Source organism: Carex rostrata, chromosome 28, assembly GCF_964058835.1.
Source record: "Carex rostrata chromosome 28, lpCarRost1.2, whole genome shotgun sequence".
NCBI classification, from domain to species: domain Eukaryota; kingdom Viridiplantae; phylum Streptophyta; class Magnoliopsida; order Poales; family Cyperaceae; genus Carex; species Carex rostrata.
Window position 1 is genome coordinate 7,218,099 of NC_135945.1, and position 8,969 is coordinate 7,227,067.

At 34.4% G+C, this 8,969-nt stretch overlaps 1 long non-coding RNA gene across 1 annotated transcript; it reads left to right on the top strand.

Moving 5' to 3' along the window:
• Nucleotides 1-5,322: 5,322 nt before the first annotated feature.
• On the top strand, nucleotides 5,323-7,146 carry LOC144545827 (uncharacterized). Its single transcript, XR_013508601.1, has 5 exons — nucleotides 5,323-5,548; nucleotides 5,735-5,971; nucleotides 6,058-6,141; nucleotides 6,280-6,356; nucleotides 6,613-7,146. It is a non-coding gene; the product is annotated as an uncharacterized LOC144545827 (long non-coding RNA).
• The last annotated feature ends 1,823 nt before the right edge of the window (nucleotides 7,147-8,969 follow it).

Genomic DNA, 8,969 nt, shown 5'->3' on the forward strand with positions numbered 1-8,969 from the left:
AAGAATAAAAGATGGCATAGTCCATTTTAGAATTATAAAAGTGAAACATTTTCAATTCCAAGTGGACATTTAATCTTTCATTTAATTTATCAATACTACTTAAATACCAATTAGATGTATCAGCAAACAAAGCTAAATCTTGGCGCTGGATCCATACAAAGGAAACTATAATAATTACCAGTGTTTCTTTGTAGTACAAAATGTGAGGCAAACCGAGAACATATGTTGCTGTCCAATCAATAACAGCATCAACTGAAAGCTCTCCTTGATACCTAGATATAAATAAGCAAAGGCTTTAAACAAACAAGTAAAAAAAAAAAAGACTTTATCAGATACCCAAAATAAAATAACAAAATGCATGTTAGATATCTTCCTAAGGCCTACCATGATTTCTTTTCACAAAATAATAAACTACCACAAGAGGCTAACAAGTCCGCAAATACTATCCACTATTGCTTGGATAGCATCACAGTCAACATACTTTTGATTATGCAAATAATGACCAGCAATTAATAAACATCCTATATAACACCAGAAAATAAAATGTAAGAAAATAGATATCATCGTTTTAATCTAATCATACATTGGAATTAAATTAGGTAATGAAATCAAAGGCTCTTGTTGCTCATCAAGACCAAAAATATCGTAGTATTTCTTCAGGATAGGATGGGACAACAGCTCTAATTCATCAAATTGGGCAGAAATTGGTCAAATTCCAACACCAAATTGTGAGAGAAGAGAGGAGAGGAGATTAAACACTGACCTTTGAGAGAAGGGAGGAGCTTCGCAGATCGAGAGAAGAGAGAGATGCAATTTGTTCAATTGACACATTAATTAACATTTCTAGAATGTGTTTTACCACTGCTGGTTTGTCCATATGCAAAAACGGTACCTGTATGTCATCATCCAAAGACAACAAATCAGAACCGCAAAGAGCAAAACAGTGGAATGGGTAAAACATGAAAAGCATCAAGTTCTATTCAATTCCTTCTTTCAATAAAGAAAATAAAAACAAAAATTTCTCCCTCTTTTAGTTTCCATCTAATCATCAAATATTAATAAATTTAATTACCATTGAATCCTGAAACAGCTGAAGCAACGATGTCTTTGATTCGAGCTTCATAGATGCCCTTGGTTTTGTAATTCTCTGAAAAATTTCTATCTATTGCCAATACAAACATAATAAACCAAATACAGAATCAAATTCAGACTATAAAATGCAAATAATTGGCACTTGGAAAAGCCAATGAAACAAGCAACAGCTGATAGCTCACTGTTACTGGAACAACACCCAAATAGGATGTCCTAACGCAAAAACATGATCAAAATTTAGCAATTAGGTACAGCTCAGTAGTTATAACAAGGTCATGATCAGTACAAGCAAGAGAGAGAACATGAAATTGCCAGTTTAAGCAAGATCCGGACTTATCGTGAAAACTACCAGACAACTTGTTCACCTCGGTTTACTGAATAAATACCAGAAAATAGGCTAGTTGAGATTCGTAAAGTTATACATACCCATCTTTTGGGCGGTGGACTCCAGTACCGCAAAGGAGAGGTGCCATCGTGGCGATGCTTTGGTGGGCTCCTTGTCATGGCCGACTCAATCGGAGATCAACTGGAGAAGAGATGGAGATTTTATCGCAGAGTATCGCTAGAGAGGCACCTGGAGAAGCGACGGTGATGCGCTAGGAGGAGAGAGGCGACGGCGGACGGTGGAGAGGGGCCGCTTGAGAGGCACCAGAGGAGATAAAGGCGATCGGCACCGGAGGAGGGAGAGGCAAGACGATAGATTTTGGAGAAGGGTTTGGGGTTCCGATCCAAGTAGTTTTCAAATTTCTTTTTCTCATTCTCGGCACGGGTCAGGTGAGAGAGCGAGAGAGGTTGCGGAGATGCTGAGGCGATTAGGTTTTTTTTTCTCATTCTTTTTCTTTGGAAAGAAGGGATCGGGGAGGGGGACTGGGAGAGGGGGACAGGCAACAAGCGTCCCAGCGAAAAAAATTGCACATCTAAGATTCAATCAGTACGATTTTTGATTCAGATCCAACGGTGCATAATAAAAATATTTGTGACAAGATGTGTGGCTATACATGTAACGGGTCCAATTTGAACTAAATTTAGACTTATATACATATAAAGGATGCATTTAATCAAAGAAAGGAAGATTATTTGACCGTAGGTTCAGATTCAATCCGAATTTAGATCAATAAATCCCAGCCACACAACTTTCTGTCATCCAATTCAATTTAAGATGCATAATATAGAGGAGAGATATAGAGAGAGAGAGAGAGATGGGCTATGGTGCATTGCAATGCATGGAGGGGTTTGTGCATTGGACCATAAATCTAAAATTCAAAATTCAAATGACCGATCCAAACCGTTCATCTTGTTCTCCATATTAATATGTGCTTGGAGACCAAATTTTACATTTTCTGAATTTTTTTACTATTTATTAAGTATTTTACAAAATTGTTGATCCAAGGGTGGCTTAACAAAACAGTAAAATCAGCAGCCACCGTTGGATCAACAATTTTGTAAAATACTTAATAAATAGTAAAAAAATTCAGAAAAATATAAAATTTGGTCTCCAAGCACATATTAATATGGAGAACAAGATGAACGGTTTGGATCGGTCATTTGAATTTTAAATTTTAGATTTATGGTCCAATGCACAAACCCCTCCATGCATTGCAATGCACCATAGCCCATCTCTCTCTCTCTCTCTCTCTCTCTCTCTATATATATATATATAGAGTTAGGCTGGGGTGCTATGGATAGCATAGAGGCCTCTATGCTACGGCTCAATATTCGAGTTTTCAAAATCCAAACGGTCGATCCGAACCGTTCATCTTATTCTCCATATTAATATCTGCTTGGAGACCAAATTTTACATTTTTCTGAATTTTTTTACTATTTATTAAGTATTTTACAAAATTGTTGATCCAACGGTGGCTGCACAAAACAGTAAAACCGTTGGATTAGCGATTTTCAAAGTGGCTTAATAAATAGTAAAAAAATTCAGAAAATTATAAAATTTGGTCTCCAAGCAGATATTAATATGGAGAATAAGATGAACGGTTCGGATCGACCGTTTGGATTTTGAAAACTCGAATATTGAGCCGTAGCACGGGAGGCCACTATGCTATCCATAGCACCCCAGCCTAACTCTATATATATATATGTGTGTGTGGATCTAGATCATTGAGACCCATCCATATATTTAGATTGGACTCATTGAGTCAAGACCTTTCTAGATTTATTGGAAATCAAGTACTTTTTATGATTCGGTACGTGTGACTTTAATAATTTCTATAGATAAAAAATTTTCAACATGTAGAGAGTATGGACTATGTAAATGTTGGTACAGATGGAAATGTAAGGGATAGAAGTAATTGATTGTTGTCATTGATTTTTGATATTGGCTCTTAGATTAGGTAGTTACAATTTTGATGTAAATTAAGTCTAAAGTCTATGGTACCGGTTTTATCATAGGCAAGGGAGGATACCCGCCATAATTTCATAGTGAGGAAGTTTAACATAAAATAAAATTTGATCATTAATTGTAGTACAATCTATCAATATTCTATTTAAATATGCACTACTAATTTGGAGAAAGAATTTTATCTCATAATTAATTAACTTCATTACTTTAATTACCTACTCCTAATCAAAACCTGTACCAAATAGAGTCAACGTAAACTTAAAGATTGGTTTGAGTCAACATAAACTTCATGTACGTAATATATAGTCTATATTGTTTTAATAACATGCAATCGATCTATTAACGGCAAATTAATTAACTTCTGAATTAATTGCACTCGATCTTTCAAATAATTTATTGTTTTGATTGACTTGTGTAATTTAGACACATCTTGTGTCTTTATAAAGGAAAAAAAAGAGTAAGTTTCAAAGTTAAGAAACTAAAGAAAGAAGAAAAACTAGTTCTCAAAAAAAGAGGAAGTGAAGAGACAGTACGTCATTTTAATTTTCATCCATTAGAAAATTACAATAATATATAATACTATCAATCCCCACTAGAACGGCCGGCGTGGGCACATAACTAGAGTTATACAAATATTATTTATTATTTTATAAAATATAAATATTGATACACATTTATAAAAAATATTAAAAAGTTGTAAAAAAAAATTTGTATTTAAAATAATTATCTATTTTGTAATTATGTAATTTAAAACAATAACTCCTTGATTTCTTTAACTAGACCTAGATCATGAATTAATAGCAAAAGAAATACCTATTGATCCTTACTCGAAATTTTTATTTTTTTAGAATATGAATAGAAATTTGGGCACAAAGGAATTATATAATTTTTTTTACGAAAAAGGAAATGAAAATTGATTAACAAATATTATTAGTGCGTTCCAGAAGAAGTGCCGCTTTGGGGATTTTTACCTTTCCGAGGTAAAAGAAAGAATTTGTATGCATGATTCTATCCAAACTTATTTGTTCGATCGTTTACCTTGTAACCTTCCGACTCATATCTTATCCGTTGGATTCCCATCCACCGACCAATGGAATACACTCGCTGCATCGCCTTCAGTACCAAATCAAATGCAATATACTTCTCATTTTGTCTTCTCCTCCTCTTCCAAGAGTGCGTATCCTCTGAGATATCTCAACTTTTGCGTGACCGACGTGTCCGGTGCCTATTCGGGGGTGATGTAGGGGTGCTTTCAGATTTGTGCATAACGTATTTAAACGGTTGGGATTTTCCATAAAGTCACGCAAAGTTTGAGATATCTCAGAGGATACGAATACCTCTTGGAAGCGATCGTTTGGATATCAAGATATCTCTCTGGACTTGGCCTACATTCCTTAACAATTGTTCTAGACGCTGACATCTGCCTCATTTATCAAATCCAACTGTGCTCTATGCTCTGAGAGTAAACAATATGATATACTACAATTTTCCTTTCTGAACGGGTCCCGACTTCCGAGCAAGTCGTATAAATGAGAATTCGTATCCCCTCAGGTTACCTGACTGAGTAGAATTTAATCGGATGGTCCGAAAATGGATTGGCACGGATCTCAAAGCACAACTAATCCTGCGCCCTCTGTCATCCCGAATCCCGACCGGTTAAGAGTAAATCTGAGTCGTCCATTTCAATTGTGATGAGTCAGGTACCTGGGAGGATACAGATCCGTATATATGGACGAGTTTCTTCATTCAGCTCCTTGACAAAGTCACTGGGATGTGGGCCCCACTGAACGGTCTAATTGTACAGGACTAAAGGCACTGCACTAAGTTTCCCAAGAAAGAAATGGAGATTTTAATTAGGAGGGTTTTAGCAACAAAAAGAGAGCGATTGATGAAATATGAAGCCATGGATTACGAAAAGTGCAGGGAGAAGAGGATCAAATCGAACATGGAGAGGATGCAATAGCTTGGCATCCTCAATCTCTCTCGCCATGTCAATACTGCTTTCAAAACCCCTGATTCAAGGCAGGTTCTTTTGCTGACAGATGGAACGAAGAATGTTGATTTTATAACACTAACCCCTCCTTTGCCTTCTAGGCGCTCATCTAGGTATATATATTATGATTTTTGAGACTTATTTCTATCAAACCCCTGAAAGATAGAGTAATTATAAGTAAAAACTACATGTGCCAGTTAAATGTTAATAGGAAAATTAAAAACTTAATTGGACTAATAGAGGAGATATATCAGTATCATAGGCAAATATGAATATCTTATATAAAACAATATTTTTAGGTTGCAAAATGTGGCGTCGGTAAATTACATAGAAGCCCATGGCAAGAAAAGCAATGATATTACTGAATCAGATGTAGCATTGGTTGAAGAAGGCAGGAGAGAGGAATTGTATACTGAAGAGCATGGCAAATTGCTTGATTCATGCGAGGCACCATAGACCTTGTTTGTGGATGGATATGGTAACGATAACAAGCGCATTTATGACCCGGTCAAAGGGAAAACATGTCACCAATGCAGGTGGATATTTATATATTTATATGGTTCAATTAAATTGATATAAGTGACTTTTTTTTGGTTTAAAAAAATGTAATAATTATTTTCAGGCAGAAGACAATGGGTTATCGTACCCGCTGTTGCAAATGTCAAATTGTGCAGGGTCAATTCTGTGGAGACTATCTTTATATGAGGTGAATTGTTGTAAATTTGTAATTGGCTTATTTTATAAGCTTCTAAAGTGTATTTTAATTGTATTCTTTTGTTAAAGCAATACAAATATGGTGAAAATGTTATAGAAGCAATTAAGAATCCCGACTGAATGTGTCCAGTTTGTAGAGGCATTTGCAATTGCAGCCTATGTAGGCTTAAAAAAGGATGGAACCCCACTGGAGCTCTCTATAAGAAAGTAAGTGACCTTTTTTCTTTTCTTTTATTTTCATAGAAATTTGGCCCCTTGCTGATATGTTGTAAATATTATAAAAGCCCCTACAAAACCCCCAAAATATCACAAATGCCTCTGTAAAATTAATAAAATATGGTCAATCAATCCATCAAATTCTTGTAGGAATTTGCTTGGTTGGTATACATATTATGAAAAGAATTATTTTTGTCTTTCAACTATGTTCCTACTTGTCATAATTTATTTGTAATTGCAAATGTAGGTTGTCAAACTTGGTTACAAATCAGTGGCACATTATCTGATCCAAACTCGTCGGAAGCCAGCCAATTCGAATTCTTATTCTGAAATAAAAGGTGCCAAGTCAGATAAGCTTCCAAAGAAAATGAACCAAAACCTGAAATGATTATATCAGAGAAAACTGATGAGAGCATAATAGTGGTTAGTACAATTAATGATGGAGAAAATATGGGAAAACATCATCGTTAGGTTAAGAGAAAGAAAGGAGAGGGGCATACTGGTAATTTATCTCCATCTCCTGGCCCAATTGCAACTAGGCTTAGAAGACGTCTTTATGGTATTTAAGTTGCTAGATGACTAACAATTAGGGGGCGAAATTGACAACCAAATGGTGGCTTTTTTTTGTGATACATAGAGGAGCGGGCTCGGTCTTGTTTATGAAATCAAGTGACAAAATGAAAACCAAGTGTTAATGGAATCAATAGTCTTTTTTTTTTCTCTGTTATGAAATCAACTGCGTCTTGATATAAGTTGTTGTTAATGATTTTTGGTGGGTTCATTTTGTGGTTGTTTTTGCTTGGATTATATGCTGATGTTGAAACTTTTTCCTTTTCTACTTTTCTGATGTTAAAGGAGATTCCTTCTCCAATTATTAAGATCCAAGGATACATATGTACATTTGCTACACTGGGTTCCTTTTAGTGATATAAATACCAGAAGGGTAAGTTAAGGTGTCAATGTTTGCATTAAAATCCTTTCTCTTGCTCTTGTTAAGCTTAGTCGGGGTATCTCTTTCCACTTCCTCCTTCCAGGGGTGAAAACGGAATGGGATATGAGCGCACAATGCTTAGTCAACATCATTTGTATTTTATTTAACCTTGTAATTTCTTGATTCTAACTTATATGATATGGTTCACTACTGATTCCCTTCTACATCTTGAAATACAAGGATATGCATGTTATTTGTGGATATGAGAACATTGGGTGCTATTTGCAAATACTACAGGGTGTTCTTTGGAAAACACTGTACATTTTTTTTGACTTGGTTAATTGTATGCCGAATGTCACAGCATTGCTTAATGACTAGTAAAGAAACCTTATGTTCCTAGCTAATATCATTTTTTACTTTCATTTATTTCAGGCTAATTACTGGGAGCCCCCAAAAAAATGCAATACCTGATGTTTTTGTATCATAACAGGTCGGAAAATATCTTGGATAGTGAACTATAACATTTAACAGAAGCAAACCCCGCAAATTTCCTGAAATTTTTGGTTCCTGACAAGGTCTTCTATGCTAATGTAGCTGAACAAAAGTTGATTACAATTTTGTAAGCTTCTATGAAGAAATCACAAAAATGTAACATTAATCTTTGAATAGAATCAACATTGCTAAATCATAAAATGAGAAAGTAAATATTTTATTCTAACAGAAATTTGCAAGTGCAAATATATGCCAATCTCAAGTTAGCAACACTAATATTATATATGATGAAATATCTTTATTTAGAGAACCCAATGTCCGTGTGCTTGTTATATATGAATTGCTGCTTTAAACCATAAATTTTGATTTAAAACTTGTTACATGATAAAAACCTCTTGCCTCATGGCATTATTTGTTTTTCTTCATCAGGTGCTCTCCAGACTGATTATTGTTTACATTCCATAGCATGAGGTACTAATTTATTTTCTTCTGAAAAGTTATTATCATGTTTTATAATATTAACACCTTGTTTGGATGGAGAATAGAGAAAGGGAGAGAATGGAAAGAAAAGAAAATTTTCCGTTGAATCGTGATTGGTTGATAAAATTATGTCGGAGGTGAAGGATATAAGAGGTGAAATGTTTATATCATTGTAATTAATAGAATTGGTTTCCCTCTCAATTTGAGAGGTGTAACTGATGGATACACAAATGTTCAATTTTATATTTTATTAATATAATTCTCATACAAGTTTTTTGTCACAAACCTACAGCAACCATCGAATTTCTCATTAACTTTATAAATTTTAATCAATCAAATAAAAAATAAGACAAAAATAAAAGTTAAAAACTATTTTCTCTCATTAATCATTCAAACATGAAGATATTAATTATGTTAATTTTCATTCATCATTCATCATTGGCCTTAGACCCTCTCCGTCATTCATCATTCATCTTGATCGCCTCTCCTTCGTCAGTGAGTACAAAGACAGATTTGCCGAAATTTTTATTAATAAGAAATAATTAAATAAATATCGATAATAGAAAACGAATATGAGTTTTTTTCGAGATATAGGAAAAACGTGATAGTTTATAACGTCATATGGACGTTATAGACTATCACGGCCAATGCACTTACACTTAGTAATTAACTTAAAAAGCAAAAAAAAAAAAAAATACTGG